This window comes from Eriocheir sinensis, chromosome 14, assembly GCF_024679095.1.
Source record: "Eriocheir sinensis breed Jianghai 21 chromosome 14, ASM2467909v1, whole genome shotgun sequence".
Lineage (NCBI taxonomy): Eukaryota > Metazoa > Arthropoda > Malacostraca > Decapoda > Varunidae > Eriocheir > Eriocheir sinensis.
The window spans coordinates 21,302,028-21,318,283 of record NC_066522.1 but is presented as its reverse complement, the minus strand read 5'-3'; the positions used below and the strand labels follow the sequence as shown (position 1 = coordinate 21,318,283).

The following is a 16,256-nucleotide window of genomic DNA, read 5'->3' as shown; positions in this document are numbered from 1 at the left end:
CAGACGCTTCAGCCTCTCACAACAGCTATTTCCAGAGACCAAAAAGGACATGAGTCGGGTTCTCCTGAGTGTGTTTTTAGGTTCATTGTACAGAAGAAGGGTCAAACTACCACCAGGGTCATTGAACTACCCCTGGAAATGCCCAAGACTACTACGAAAGCCGTGTCAAATGTATGTGCTTAGGCGGAGAAAGGTTTAAGAATACGACCCGATGTTCTAAGCTCGTACTACCTCGGTGACCTTCCCTCCCGTAGCTCCCCGCGTCACGCCTCCATTAGCGAGTTGTTGAGGTGTTGTGTATACCTCTCGAGCTGTGGTTTATGTGTTCCGTGGCGTGGCTGTTTCAGGGGAGTGAGTACGATGACTGAGACCACACTAACACGACCGTCGCATGTACACCGCCCGTTACTATATGTTCGTTATTTAATTCTAGGGTACTTCTCGGGGTCTATATTGTATTAATGTATTAGGGGAATTATCGTGCTATCCCTTGACCTTTTGGGGAGCAGTAGTTTTGCGAGTTTTATTTTCCGTTTTTTGCTTTCCCATGACTCTGATGTAAAAAAACAAAACAAAAAAACACTAATTGATATTTTGCAACTCATTCGAAACAACTCCATGATTCACTTCTTTGGGTCAACGATTTTTGAAGTTAAAGGTGAAATCTCGGGTATATAACTGTTCCCTGGGTCTTTCAAATGTACTTTTCCGTAACAGCGAAGCCATTACGTGCAGTCCCACACCTCTTCTAAGTTAACCATTTCTGCAACTACGCGTCCTACCTCAAGTATAATCTGCTTCAGGAGTCTTTCAAAAGGATATAGTTTTGAGGTGATAAGGCCGTGCAATCCTGTTATTTTTAATCAATTTTGGATCAACAGGTCAACACTCAGGTACCGTCTCCTTCATCTCTCAAATATACCTTTCTCCAAAGCCTCAAAACCATTATTCGCAGCCATTACGTTACATTCCATCTCTACTTTTGGAGCTACACGTCAAACCTCAAATATAACTACTGCAGCCTTATTTCACACGCATAAACAGATTCGAGGTGATGAAAACCGTGCAATTCTATTCTCTTAATCACCCCAAGGTCCTCATTCATCCTTCAGACAGTCACGCAGGCACTTGTATGAGCCGCCGTGACCCCCGCCCGCCCTCCAGCCTCCAGCCTCTCTCGGGAATGCACGTCGGGGCCCTTCGCTCGGTCTCTTAGCGTCTGAGTGCCCGGCTGACGCATCGACACCCGCCGTTGTGATCCGACGATGTTTATTTTCCGGGCCTTTTACGGGGAAAGCTGAGGCGGGGAGCGAGACGGGAAAGGAGTGGTCAGGAGGAGAGGTGGAGGGACATGCGTTGAACTGGCCTCGTGGTGGTGGTGGTGGTGGAGGACCTTCGAAGAGAGGTGACGAGAGGGTGGAGAGAGTGGACGAGGTGATATGCTTGGACAGGAACAGAAATTAAGAAGGGAAAGTAAGAGTGAGAGGAGGAAATTAAAGGTACTGGTGGTCGAGAGGTGGAGGGACGAGAGGATAGAGAGAGAGAGGTCGTGATGATAGGTGTGAACGGGAAGAAAAGGTAAGGAGAATAAGGGGGGGAATTAAAGATGGAGAAGAGTAGACAAAGAGTACTTAAGTTATGAAGGATTTTGACCGAGAGAGGAGTAGAACAACATCTCATTAACATTTTTGGATCTAAATATTGTCTCTCTTTTTCTAATCCCCCCCTCCCCCCAGCGATATCCCCCTCCCCCCCAGACACAGACGCACACACACACACACACACACACACACACCTTTACCTCAACCTCCACTTCATACCAATGAGAGTAAAAAAGATTAAACAAAAAAACAGATAACTTTTTCTTGAGCTCCATTATTTATATGCATTGTCTTCGCGCTGAATAAACACGAAGACATTTCCTAACCACTTAATGCACCGCCGTGGGAACCAGAAACACACGAGTCACAGGTGCCCTCAGGAGTCATGCAGGTGTTCGGGTCCAAGAAACACAAACTACAGTAAGGGAAAGAAGAAAGAGAAAACGGAAAAAAGGAAAGATGAATGAGGATTGCTGAAACGAAATGTAAGAGTAGATAGGTTTGAGATATTTTGACCCCACGAAAGGAGGAACAGAAGATGGAGTAGATGTAAGGAAGAAGAGAAGGAAGAGGAGTCGGTGTGAAAGAAAAAGAAAGAGGATTGCTGAAACGAAGATTAATAGTAGACAGGCGTGAGATAAATGAGGAAAACATAGATGAAAAAAAGAAGTGTTGAATGCCAAAGAAAACGTGGAAGGGATGGCAAACTATAGATTATTCTTATGTTAGGAGTAAACAAAATAAAAAGGGGGTAGAGAGAGACAGAGCAGAAAAGAGAATAAATTGTAGACAAGAGAGGAATTGAATAGAGCAAAGAGCAGTTAGTGATAGATAAGAGGGAAGTAAAACAATAAATTAGGGAGAGATAAGTAGATAGAGGGTGAGAATTATAGAAACATGATTAGCAAAGAATATAAAAAGGAAAGGGATATAAACTGTTGCAATGATAGGAGTTACAGACACAAGAAAGACGTTTATGATGGGAATAGAAGAGAAAATGTTTAGGTTATCAGAAGGGGAAGTAGGGGCAACAGTACTTAGTGACGATGATAAAAAAAAAGTGATTAGAGTACGCAGAGGAAATTATAAGACGCAGCGGCAAGCGTGTGATGAAGACGATTAAAAAACCTTGAGTCACCCTTATTATTTTCTTTTTCTTGTATATTTATTTTCCCATTTTCATTTTCTTTTTTTTCTTTTTTTTTCAAGTTTCATTTTTTTCTTTGTATGTTTTCATTCCAGTTTTCTTTTGTCTTTTGCAAGGTATTATTATTATTATTATTATTATTATTATTATTATTATTATTATTATTATTATTATTATTATTATTATTATTATTATTGGCAGGTGATAGGACGCTGAACCTTGAAGTATGCGATTAATTTTTATTTTTTTATTTTTAGAGAGAGAGAGAGAGAGAGAGAGAGAGAGAGAGAGAGAGAGAGAGAGACTTTAACCTTGACTCTGAAATAAAAAGAAAGTGAAACAGAGCTGCAAGAGAGAGAGAGAGAGAGAGAGAGAGAGAGAGAGAGAGAGAGAGAGAGAGAGAGAGAGAGGAAAACATAGTGACAGCAGGTGTAGAGAAGAGAAAAAACGAACCGTGTAGAAACAAAAATATTTATAAAAAGAAAACTAGACACGAAACAAAGAAAGAAAGCTCAGGAAATGCACTTCAGAGAGAGAGAGAGAGAGAGAGAGAGAGAGAGAGAGAGAGAGAGACTTTAAAAGGAGAAAGAGAAAGAGAAAGGTTATGAGGGAAGGAGGGAGGGAGAGATATTTTGACCCTCAGGAAGGAAGGAGAAAAGAGAGAATAGAGGAAAGGAGAAGAAAAAGGAAGAGAGAGAAAGACTAATAAAAGGCAACGGAAGTAAGAGAAAAAAAAGTGAGGAAGGAGAGGAAAGAGGAAAGAGTCGAAGTAGAAAGGGAAAAAAAGAGAAAGAAAAGGAAATTAGGCAAGAATATAAGGAAGGGAAAGGGGGACTAATGGGCATAAATAAGCAGAATGAAGGAAAAAAATGGATTAAAGAGTAGAAATAAAAGGAGAGAGGAAGATAAGAAAGAAGTAGAAGGAAGATGAAAGAGATAATAAAGAGTATGAAGAAGAGGAGAAAGAAAGGAAGGAGTAGAAAGAAAGAAAGGAAGGAGTAGAAAACATAAAACAGAAAAGAGACTAAAAAAGAAAGAGAAAAGTGAAAGGAAAGAAAGAGTGAAAAATAAGATAAAAAGAGGTAATAGGATGTAAAAGGAAGAGGAATAAAGAGAGAATAAGAAATACTAAAAGAATAAAAAGCCGAGTGAAGGAGCAAATAATAGGAAGGATAACAAAGGATAAAAGTGTGATAGGAAGGAATAGAAGGAAGGGGAGGAGTGAAGGGAGTGAGGGGGGTGAGGGAGAACTCCTTGCCCCTGACCTAAATACACCCCGCCCCCCTCTCCCCCCTATCACCCCTTCCTCACCCCTGCCGTCTCCCCCTTTCCCACCTCACTCATGACAACAGTTTACACATAACATCCCTTCCTCCTACCTCCCCCTCCATCCCCCCTCCCTTCCTCCTTCTCTCCTTCACCCCTCCCTTCCTCCTTCACCTCTCCTTCCCTTCCTCCTTCACCTCTTCTCCCCTTTTCCAACCTTTCCTCCCTTGCTGTACATCTTTTTTATTAATATTATTGTTACACTCTTTAGGTTTTCGCGGAGGAGGAGGAGGAGGAGGAGGAGGAGGAGGAGAACGAGGAGGAGGAGGCCAAAGAAAAAAGCATAAGAATGAGAGAGAAAATAAATATAGAATAGACAAGAGAGAGAGAGAGAGAGAGAGAGAGAGAGAGAGAGAGAGAGAGAGAGAGAGAGAGAGAGAGAGAGAGAGAGAGAGAGAGAGAGAGAGAGAGAGAGAGAGAGAGAGAGAGATGAAGCAATTGAAAGAGAAAGAGAGAAAGGGGGGGATAAAATAATGAGGACAGGATGGCAATGAAGGGAAAATAGGATTGGAGAACAAAGAGAAGATTGAAGAGAAGATGAAGAGATAGTGAAGGGATGAAGAGGGAGAGAGAGGAGAGGAGAAAAAAAATGCAGAGGGGAAAATTAGGAGGAAAGAAGTTGGAGTAGAAGGAAAGAATGAAGGACAGGAGAAAGGGAAGGAAGGAAGAGATAGAGAGAGATAGAAAGGTAAAGGGAAGGAGGAAGAGGAGAAGGAGAGAAAGAGAACATGGAAACATGGAAACATGGAAACGCAGGCAACAGAAAGCCTATTGGCTCATTACGAGGTTGCCCGCTTTGGTGATTTAATCTGCTCGACAGCCTGGGGCCTGGGGAGCAGATGAAAGCACCTCGACATTGAGGAGCAGATGAAAGCGCCTCGATATTGAGGAGCAGATGAAAGCAACTCAATATTCAGTTTACTCCCGACGCAGCGAAGTGACGGTCGATTCTATATTTGAAGGAGTTGATAGTATTCGCATTTACTACTTCTGAAGGAAGATTGTTCCAGTGACGGATGACTCGGTTTGAAAAGAAACTCCTTCCGATGTCTGTGTTACATCGACTAGACTGAATGGGTAAACCGTTATTTCTAGTTCTTAGGTTGGTTTGCAATTCAAAGAAATTGGAGTAATCGACGTTATTGAATTTTTTTAGATACTTGAAGACTTGAATCATATCTCCTCGTAGGCGTCTTTTCTCCAGTGTAAAGAGATTGAGTCGCTTGAGTCGTTCCTCGTACGGTTGAGCCCTTAAGGTTGGAATCATTTTCGTGGCGCGTCGTTGAATCCTTTCCAGTAAATCAATGTCCTTTCTGTAATTAGGAGACCAGAACTGTACTGCATACTCGAGGTGCGGTCTTACCATGGAATTATACAAGGATAGCATCACGTCTGGCGTTTTACACTCGAAGTTCCTCGCTATGAACCCGAGCATAGTGTTGGCTTTGTTGTATGCTTTTTTACAGTGATTCGCGTGTTTCAGGTCACTGCTGATAGTGACCTCAAGATACTTTTCCTCCTGCATCGTCTGCAGAGGTTTCCCATTCATGATGTATGTGTGCTTATTATTTCTGGACCCAATGTGCATGACTTTGCATTTGTCAACATTAAAGGACATTTGCCCTTTTTCCGACCATTCGATAATGGGAGTGAGGTCTTTCTGAATGATTTCGCAGTCGGTCTTTGTGAGGGCCTGTCCCCCCACCTTAGTGTCATCAGCAAATTTCGATATTGTGGATTTCAGTCCTGATTCGAGGTCGTTGATATATATGATGAAGAGAATGGGTCCCAGCACTGACCCTTGAGGCACTCCACTAGTGACTGGAAGCCAATCGGAAGGCTGTCCGTTGAGTAGTACTCGTTGTTTTCTGTCGGTGAGCCAATCTCTTATCCACGCGATCAGCTTGGCTCCAATGCCCGCCGAGTGCAGTTTCTTAAGGAGTCGCTCGTGCGGTACCTTGTCGAAGGCTTTCTGAAAGTCCAGGTATATAACATCACTGGGGATGTGGGCATCCCAGTTCTTATATATACCTTGGAAGAAGTCTAATAAATTCGTTAGGCAGGAGCGCTTGTTTCTGAAGCCATGCTGGGTGTCGGAGATCACATTATTGTCTTCTAGAAACTTAACAAGTTTGTCTCTAATAATCTTTTCGAGTATTTTTCCTGCAGGAAAGAGCAGGAGACAGGAAGATTGGGATAAAGAGAGAAGGAAAGTTAATAAAAAAGAGAGAAATTGGAAGAAGAGAGAATGAAGAGCATGAGAAAGAGAGATAGAGATAGAGAAGGAAGAAAAAAAGAACTTGAGAGATGGAGAGATAGAAGGAAAAGGAGGAGAGAAGAAAGAACAGGGAAAGAGGAAGAAGGGGATAAAGATGTTTAGAAAAGGAATAGCTTGAGAGAGAGAAAGAGATAGATAGCAGAAGGGAAAGGAAGAGAGAGAGAGGGGGAAGGAAGGAAGACCAGAAAGAACGGGGATAGAGTTGAATAAAGAAGGAATAACTTAAGAGAGAGAGAAGGATGGATGGAGAGATAGACAGATAGCAAAAGGGAAAGGAAGAGAGAGAGGGAGAGAGGGAAGCGGGAGAGAAGAGCAGAAGGAAAAAGAGGAGAGAAGAAAGAAGAGGGAGAGAGTTGCATAATGAAGGAAAAGCTGGAGAGAAAGAGGGAGAGGGATGGAGAGATGGACAGATTGCAAAAGGGAGAGAGAGAGAGAGAGAGGGAGAGGGAGGGAGGAGCATTACCCATCACCCAGGACCCAACACCTAGCAAGGGTCGCGCGCCGCCGCCCCACAAATAGACAAGTGACTGCACCTTGGAGCTATCTGGCGCCGCGCTCCCTCCCGCTGCCTACCTGCCCGCCTCAGCCTCTCATCAACACAGCCTCCACCGCTCCTCTCCCTCCGCCTATACCCCGCGCTACTTCGCTCCCCGACTCACCCTGATCCGATCCGTCCCGCTCGTCCTCCGCCTTCCTCACCTTTTCAGCTTTACGTGTCTTTTTTTTCTTTTTACAGCAAGGGAGGCAGCTCTAGGGCAAAAACATTAGCATCAAGAACAACAGAAAAAAAGTTAAGCCCGCTAGACGCCGCTCCGAACTAAAGTATAAAGAACGAGAGGCCAAATGAGAGTTCGATTCCCGGTTTCGTGTTTTACTCTCTTTTTTTTTCTTTGCTCTTATGTGTTAGTATTTCAGTTGTTTTCGGTTCTGAGTATTACCGTATTTTTTTCAGTTGCTGTTAGTGTTGGTTATTTGTTTTATTTGTGTTGTTTTCTTTTTTTAATGTTTTTTCTTTGTTTTGTTTTGTTTTCCTTGTTTTGATTTGATTGTTGTTGTTTTTTATCGCTTTTTCCTTTTATCAATTATTTTTATATAGCGTTTTTTTTTGTTGCTTTCATTGTTTCCATTTTGGTTCTGACTTAAAAAAAATACGTTTCGGCCTATGGCGCCGGTAGTCTTGCCCTCCGCCCCTGGTGGTTGGCCCCAGCCCTTTGCGACGCAGGCAAGTGTTTGTGGTGGCGCCATCTTGCTTGGCTCATGCTACCCTCAGGAACTCATCTTTGAGCCTCTCTTTCAGAAAGAGAATCTGGAGTCCGGGTTGACAGGTGGTCTTCAGGACAGCATGTGGGTAGTCTTAGGCCACTCAGCGGCGACCGAAAAATCTCAGCTGAGGCGGCGGGCAGGACTCGAACCCCGTGTCCTTTTGGACGCAACGCCAGCATGCTAACCACTCAGCCACCAATACATTTTTTTCGATTTTGTGTTTTTTTGGGGGGAGGTTAACTGTTTCCGTCTAGATCCTTGTTGTTTTCTCCTTTGTTTGTTGTTGTTTTCTCCCTTGATTGCTGTGTTTGTTTGTTTATGAGTTTTTCACATGGTCCTCCTTCACTTATGTTTTACTCTCTTGCCGGTCCTGTGTGTGTTGCGTGGGTCTCCTTCCCAGCTCACTTAACGTTTTTTTCATTCCTGTTTTCTTCGTCAGTGTATTTTCATATGCACATTTTTCCTTTTGTTTTCGCTTGTTTTCATTAGACTTTTGGTTTAGTCTTATAACCAAACTATTCCCGATGGCATATCTGTGAGAATAATAATGGTGATAATGATACTGTCGTCGCTTTCATTCGCTTTCTTTTGTTTCTGGTCGTTAAGCTTGTGAATATCAAAGTTACCATGTAGGAAAATCGTCATCATTGAAATTAACTCATTCTCAGAGTTACTACACAATGTCTTCTTTCCTCAACAAGTTTGTTCTCATTAATCAGTTTCTTATCTTTACTTTTCATTGCATTTATTTACATTCGTCAATTTCTTTCCTTACTTTTTCGTGAAACACAAAAGAATATTCATAGAAGCAATCTTAGTAGTCTTATCTTGATCGAGAGAGAGAGAGAGAGAGAGAGAGAGAGAGAGAGAGAGAGAGAGAGAGAGAGAGAGAGAGAGAGAGAGAGAGAGAGAGAGAGAGAGAGAGAGAGAGAGAGAGAGAGAGCGAGAGAGAGAGAGAGAGAGAGAGAGAGAGAGAGAGAGAGAGAGAGAGAGAGAGAGAGAGAGAGAGAGAGAGAGAGAGGATAAGGGGGGAGAGAAGAAGTAGCAGGGGGAGGGAGACAAAGTGGAGGGAAAAAGAGACCGGGTAGAAAAGTGGGAGGGATGAGAGAGGAAGAGAGAGAGGGATGCTGGGGGGAGGGGGGGCGATGAAGGTGAGGGAGGGTACGGAGGGAGGGGAAAAGAGTGCATGACTTTGACCGTGGTTGTTATAGCGTTTCAGTTTGTCCCTGTGGCTCCTCTGTGTAGGAGGGAGTGTGAAAGGGAGTGAAATAGGGAGTGTGAGAGAAAGAGAGACAGAGAGAAGGGAGGATAACGAAAGAGAGAGAGAGACAGGAGAAGACTTACGTACTAACAGGAAGACCAGACGTAACAAACCGGCAGGTAGAAAGGTAGACAAACCGAAAAACCGACTTACTAACTAACTGACTGACTAACTTCACCAAATACACCGTGAAAACATACGATGAAACCCTAGGAACAGATAACCAGAGAAACGCACAGACAGACGAAGAGAGACAGGCAGAGACACACTTTACAGGTCATCACACACACGGAGAGAAAAGGAAGAGAGAAAGGGAAGTCCACACACACACACAAACACACACACAGTCACTCAGGCAGAATGTCGGACAACAAACATGAGAAGCCGCGGCGGAAAAACCGGGGCGACGTGCTGAAGACCGTCGTGGCTATCGAAGTGGCATGTTCGGAGGAGCGCATGAAAGTGAGCGAGAGCAAGTACGCGCACCGGAGGCTTAGTCGCGGGAAGCTCAGGACGCCGCGCTCCTCCGTCACGTCCAAACCCGACCTTCCTCAGGAGACTCTTGGCCGGCACGACCAGGACGACCAGAGAGAGGTGTAGCGAGGGCGTGTGTGTGTGTGTGTGTGTGTGTGTGTGTGTGTAGTCGTGTAGATGTGGACGGGTGGGCGTGCAAAGAGACATAAGGTTAGGGACTTTTCTTCTTCGGCGGCAAGACGCAAGACCAAGAGAGCGAGCGAGCGAAAGAGAGAGAGAGAGAGAGAGAGAGAGAGAGAGAGAGAGAGAGAGAGAGAGAGAGAGAGAGAGAGAGAGAGAGAGAGAGAGAGAGAGAGCGTGTGGGTGTTGCTAGAGGAGGGGGAGCCCAGGGGAGGGGGAGGGGGGCCAGAACCGGGGCCGCTCGGTGCCAGAGAGCCAGTAGTGTGTCAGCTCTGTGCCGTCCGCCAGCACCCCACCCCTACGGCGCCACCTGCCGCCTCTCCTCCTCACCTTCCTCGGCTCCGACTGCTGCGCCATCCTCGGGGGGAAGAGCCGCCTGAGTACGGGCTCGAAGGGGGACCAGGTGCCACTCGCCAGGTAGCCACAGGTGAGCCGATAAGGACAGGTAGCTGGGAGGGAGGGAGGGAGCGCCGTGCCCTGGTCTTATAAATAGTGATTTGTCGGGCGCTCAGCTGTGCCTCGGGAATGTCGGATGGGCGGGTATTTCAGGAGCCGCCCGCTGCCCGCCCTCCGCCCGACGCCTTCCCAGCACACATCTACTCAACTTCTTTTGCTGTGAATCTCCCTTCAGAATCGAATATTGTGTGTTATTTCGTGTCCTTTTCAATATATTCATCTTCCGCTGCCGTCACCTTTCTCAACACTTACCTACTCAACTCCTTCCGCTGTAGAACCAATTCGTATGAACTTACCTCTGTATAATCTAAGGTTGTGTGTTATTCGTTTCCTGCTGCAGATTTTTTCATCCTCCGCCGTCGTCCACTCTCTCTATATCGACACATACCTACGCACCTTCTCAAGTCCCTTTTATTGTTCCGCCGCCTCCTGTTGTGTTGGCGTGATTTCCTTTTAAATTCCTGCATTGTGTGTGTGTACTTTCGTTTCCTAGTTGCTCAGATTCCTCATCCTCTTTCGCCTCCTACCGTAGCCTATACCGCCTCGTTTTCGTCGTTTACTCCTCTCTTTGCTCCTATACGTTATTTTTTATTATTTTTTGTGCTTTTTCTTATACACTGATTTTTTTTATTAGTTTCATTATTTTTTTCTCGCGTGTTGGTCTGCTCCTGCCTTTTAAAGTTTGCCATTCATTGTGTTAGATCTGGTTTTCTCTTTTCAACCTCTTCTTCGCTGCTCTTAAATCCACCATTACTTTCGTTTCCTTGCTCAGACTCTTCATCCTCTTCCGCCTCCAACCGTATACCGCCTCGTGTGTTGGTCTGTTTTTGCCTTTAAAGTTTACCAATGTGTTAGATTCGGTTTTCTCTTTTTAACTTCCGTCCTTCGCTGCTTTAACATCCACCCACCATCTCGCCACACGCCCCCTCGAACGCCTCCCATTGGACAGCTGCGATCGTGTGGTTTAACTATTTTTTCCTTTTAATTTTAGCTGTCCCTCGTGTTCTATTTTGCTTCCTTGTCCTCTTACTCTTCTTCTATCCCCCTCCGTTCACCCGTGCACCCACTCAACATCTTGCATATTCAGTTCCTACTTCTGTATAACCACCGTGCATTGAGCTCTTTTTTTTTTTATCTAGCATTGCGTTGCGGTTAGTCAGGTAGTTCAGACACACACGAGACAGTTTGCAATGAAGCAGAACACACCAGGATGGACTTAATTTTACTTTCTCTTCTTTCCACTTTTATCCTGCTTCTTCCTTACGCCCTTTAGACACATGGCTATTCTTTTCTAGTCCGTATAGCCTCTGAATGTCGGAGAGTGTTCTTCTTTTAAAATCTTAGCAGTGTTCAGATCAGTTTCCATTTTTCCAAGTTCTATTTTAATTAACTCTTCTATACTCACAGCACACACCTCCTTGTTAAGTTCTTCTATTGTAGCTACAGATATTGCGTTCTTGCTTGCTTGTTTTGTCTTTAAATCTTGCAATGTGGGCTTAGTTTTGTTTCCCTCTTCCACCTTCCTCTCTGTACGCCTTTCCTCACTCGATACACACTTACTCAGGTCCCTTTATTTAGAGTACAGCCATCGCTTACTTGCTTGTTCCCTCTTTAAATCTTGCAATGTGGGCTTAGTTTTGTTTCCCTCTTCCACCTTCCTCTCTGTACGCCTTTCCTCACTCGATACACACCTACTCAAGTCCCTTAATCTAGAGTACAGCCATCGCTTACTTGCTTGTTTCCTCTTTAAATCTTGCTCTGTGTGTTTAGTTTTGTTTCCCTCTTCCACCTTCCTCTCCTTCGCCTTCCTCACATTCGATATACACACACGTACTCAAGGCCTTCAAGTGTCGAGCCATCGCGTATTGGGCTATTTTTATATTCAATCGAGCCTCGTATTTAGTTCTGTTCTTTATTAAAACTAACTTCCACCCTCCCCGCATTCCTCCACCCTCTCGACATGTTGTTCATCCCTCTTCAGGCGTTTCATCAGTGTATACAACGATCAGGTGTCAGGGCGATTATATTCCACTTCAGTCTCTTGTTTCTGTCTTTCATCTTTTATCCCTCGCCTCGTCTTCTTCTTACGTGTCTTTCTTTTTCTTCCTCCCTCTGTTTATCCTCCCGAAATTGACCTCTCCTTAGCGAAATTGACCTCTTCCTTGCACCTTTTATCCCTCGCCTCGTCTTCATCTTACGTGTCTTTCTTTTTCTTCCTCCCTCTGTTAATCCTCCCGAAATTGACCTCTTCCTTGCACCTTTTATCCCTCGCCTCGTCTTCTTCATACGTGTCTTTCTTCTCCTTCCTCCCTCTGTTAATCCTCCCGAAATTGACCTCTTCCTAACGAAACTGACATCTTCCTCCCGAGACTGACCTCTTCCTCCCGAAATTGACCTCTTCCTCCTGAAACTAACCTCTCTTTTTTACACTTCTTAACTCTTTTTTTATAGGGGCAGTGATTAGCGGGCTTTTTCTTCTCATTATTACAGTTTTTTGCCCTTGAGCTGCTTCCTTTGCTGTAAAAAACAATAAATCCGCCTTGCCACCATCACCCTCTCAAGCTAAGGATTACTCCATTTTAGTTTCTTCTCTCCGTCTTTCAGTTTTTATCCCTCTCCTCGTCTTCTTACGCATGTCTGTCTCCTTCCTCCCTCTTTAACTTCGTCTTGCCTCCATAACCCTCTGACGCTTACGGTTATTCTGGTCCAGTCTCTTGTTTTTGTCTTTCAACCTTTATACTTCACCTCGTCTCTGTTTCTTCTTTCCGTCTTTCAGTTTTTATCCCTCGCCTCTCCTTCTTACGTATCTTTCTCCTCCCTCCCTCTTTAACTTCGTCTTGCCTCCATAACCCTCTGACGCTTACGGTTATTCCACCCCAGTCTCTTGTTTTTGTCTTTCAAACTTTATACTTCACTTCGTCTGTTTCCTCTTTCCATCTTTCAGTTTTTATCCCTCGCCTCTCCTTCTTACGTATCTTTCTCCTCCCTCCCTCTGTTACTTCGTCTTGCCTCCATAACCCTCTGACGCTTACGGTTATTCCACTCCATTCTCTTGTTTTTGTCTTTCAACCTTATACTTCACCTCGTCTCTCTGTCCCTGTGTCTCTCCTCGCGCGACCGTCACCCTCTCACGCTATTTCCATCCTCTGCCGTTTTTTGACCTCCTCTTTATCAGTTTACCGTGGAGAAAACACCGCGTCTTTTTCGGAGAACGCCCCGTGCATCTTCACTTAGCTTCAGGGAGGGAGGACGTTGACCGCGATACGTGCAATGAATAAACCATAGAGTCATAAAGATATCAATTACATGACGGAATGGGCAGCATCCCCCAACAAAAGCCTTCCGATCCCTCTAAACACACACTAAAGAGATACTTGTTTGCTTGAAGAGGATGTGTTAGGGTAAAGTGCTGTAAAGAAGGCTGGTTAGTCATCATACACTGCAGACAGGTAACACAAACAGCCAGGCGGATAACGGGTAGGCTGGGACGCGAGGCAAGGCAGGAGATGGAAGGAGGGCGGACGGCGCGTGATGGGAGGGAGGGAAGGGAGAGAAGAGGAGGGCAGCCAGGTGGTGATGGGGTTGAGGCCGTGATGGTGGGGCTCATAGTTACAGGAACGACTCATTTTCTGATTTAGCTCATTTTTTTCGCTGGAGGAAGGCTTCTGACTCACCCAGGGGGAGGAGGAGGAAGAGGAAGAAGGAGCGAAAATGAACTTAGTGGAGTGAGAGAGAGACAACGAACGGATACAAGGCAGACTAAACTGTTTTTGTGCATCATTGCTGAGTAAGGATGTTGATGTGTCGTTTTAGCGAGTTGTGGAAGAGCTAAGACAGTGATGACGGACTAGGAAGGGAAATTGGTGGTAGTCATAACTGGCTGTACAATATATAAGGAGAAACAGCATATGAAAGAAGATTTAGTGTTCATTTAGTCTTTTTAGGGAGTTGTGGAAGATCTACACTACGGAAGATAGACTAGACAGGGAGATGGTAGGTAGTAGTGACTGGCTGCACAATGTTAAAGGAGAAACAGTGAATGTAAGTAGTTTTAATGTTGATTTAGTCTTTTTAGTGAGTTGAAGAAGAGCTAAGATACGGAAGATGGACTAGACAGGGAGATGGTAGGTAGTAGTGACTGGCTGCACAATGTTTAAGGAGAAACAGTGAATGTCAGTAGTTTTAATGTTGATTTAGTCTTTTTAGTGAGTTGAGAGGAAGAGCTAAGATACGGAAGATGGACTAAGAAGGGAAATGATAGGTAGTAGTGACTGGTTGCACAATGTATAAGGAGAAACAGCCTTTGGAAGTAGATTTAATGTTGATTTAGTCTTTTTAGTAAGGAGAGGAAGAGCTACAGACGGACAAGAAAGGGAACGATGGGGGTAGTTATGACTTAGTGTACAGTGCATAAATGAAAACGCATGATAGAAGTAGATTTAACGTTGACTCAGTGTGTTTATTAAGAAGAGGAAGAGCTAAGATAAGGAAGAAAGGGACAAGAAAGGGAAGGAGAGGTGTTTGTAGTAGTAATGGTTAAGTTCACAATGATCAGACGAAATGGCAAGAATAGCGGTGGGCAAACTGGGCATGTCATTTCGTTTATAGTAAGCTCGGCTATTTATACTCTCCCATCTTGAAAGGCCTGACACAGCGCACAGACAGACAGACAGACTCGAGACAGATCGCAATGAAGCAGAACACACGCCAAGATGGACCCTTTCTTCTTTTTTTTTTACTCACATAGTTTGAGACCGAGACGAAGGTACGCCCCGGAAATATACATTGTGTGGAGTACGTTTTAACGCATCTAACGCAATCTAGGTACAGCGAGAGAGAGAGAGAGAGAGAGAGAGAGAGAGAGAGAGAGAGAGAGAGAGAGAGAGAGAGAGAGAGAGAGAGAGAGAGAGAGAGAGAGAGAGAGAGAGTATAAAAGGCCAAACGTACCTTACTGTGGTCTTTGTTATCGTGAAAGGTACAGAATGTCATATGTTTTTTCCGTGTGTGTGTGTGTGTGTGTGTGTGTGTGTGTGTGTGTGTGTGTGTGTGTGTGTGTGTGTGTACCTATGAGGGGAGCGTTGAACTTTGAAATAAAAATAAAATAAATAAAACGTCTTGATGGTGTTTGTTTAGCTGTGAATGAAGATGGACTTCGGGTGTTTTTTTTATCTGCTTCGGGGGCTACCTACTATCTTTATCCTGTGTCCCTTTGTGTGTGTGTGTGTGTGTGTGTGTGTGTGTGTGTGTGTGTGTGTGTGTGTGTGTGTGTTTGGCTCGGGTGTCTTGTTTATTTTTGTGTGTAGGATCATTAATGTAACTTGACTCATCTTGCTTGCTTCGTCTTCTTCAATCACGCCGCCGCCCGCCCGCCTGCACGCCCATGCAATAAGGGGGGAAGGGGGGGAAGGTTGGGGAGTCATTGATGTTGAGTAGTAGTTATAGTGGTAGTAGTAGTAGTAGTAGTAGTAGTAGTAGTGGAAAGGCTTTGGTAACACTGCCTCTGAATTCCTTTATTTGCTCTGATAACGTATAATTTGTGAATTCTTTTGCATTGTTATCATTGTTTGGGTTGTGATATTGGAACTGTTTATATTGTTGTTGCTGCTGCTGGTGGTGGTTGGTGTGGGAGTGAGGTGAGAGTGGTGGTGGTAGTGATGTTGATGGTGGTGGTAATGGTGTTGTTCCTGCTGATATGGTGGTGGGGATGATGGTGAAGATGGTGACGGAATTGTGATGCTGATAAAAATGAAGGTGGTGGTGGTAGTGGTGTTGTCCCTGCTGGTATGGTGGTTGTGATGATGGAGGAAATGATGACTGTTGTGATGCTGATAAAAACGAAGATAGAAAAATAGATATAGAAGAAGTTCCTCAAGTTGTGATAATCTTACTTACATGAGAGAAATATATTTATGATGATGATGATGGTGTTTTTTTTAGTGATATTGGCAACATAAACGTAGGTAGTTGATTCACAGCGTCCAACGTATATAAACATCATGACTAAAACACACACACACACACACACACACACAACCCCTCGCGGCCACCCCCAGCCTTCCCCTCTGACCCTTACCGAGGCCGGGATGAGAGAGAGAGAGAGAGAGAGAGAGAGAGAGAGAGAGAGAGAGAGAGAGAGAGAGAGAGAGAGAGAGAGAGAGAGAGAGAGAGAGAGAGAGAGAGAGAGAGAGAGAGTGCGTAGGAGATAGATAAACAAATAGACAGATAGATAGACAAACAGACATAATATGTAAATAGGGTGTATATCAATTT

At 44.4% G+C, this 16,256-nt stretch overlaps 1 protein-coding gene and 1 long non-coding RNA gene across 13 annotated transcripts in view; one reads left to right on the top strand and one right to left on the bottom strand.

The window, feature by feature from the left end:
- Positions 1-16,256, top strand: part of LOC126998622 (microtubule-associated protein futsch-like) — a 129,803-nt gene that overhangs the window by 77,817 nt on the left and 35,730 nt on the right. The gene's annotated exons all lie outside the window — the stretch shown is intronic.
- On the bottom strand, positions 9,965-14,700 carry LOC126998625 (uncharacterized). 2 transcript variants are annotated; one of them, XR_007752953.1, is made up of 4 exons: positions 13,057-14,700; positions 12,245-12,888; positions 11,641-12,154; positions 9,965-11,505 (listed from the first exon to the last, which is right to left on the bottom strand). It is a non-coding gene; the product is annotated as an uncharacterized LOC126998625 (long non-coding RNA). The 2 variants fall into 2 exon arrangements; XR_007752952.1 differs by having other exon boundaries at positions 9,965-12,154.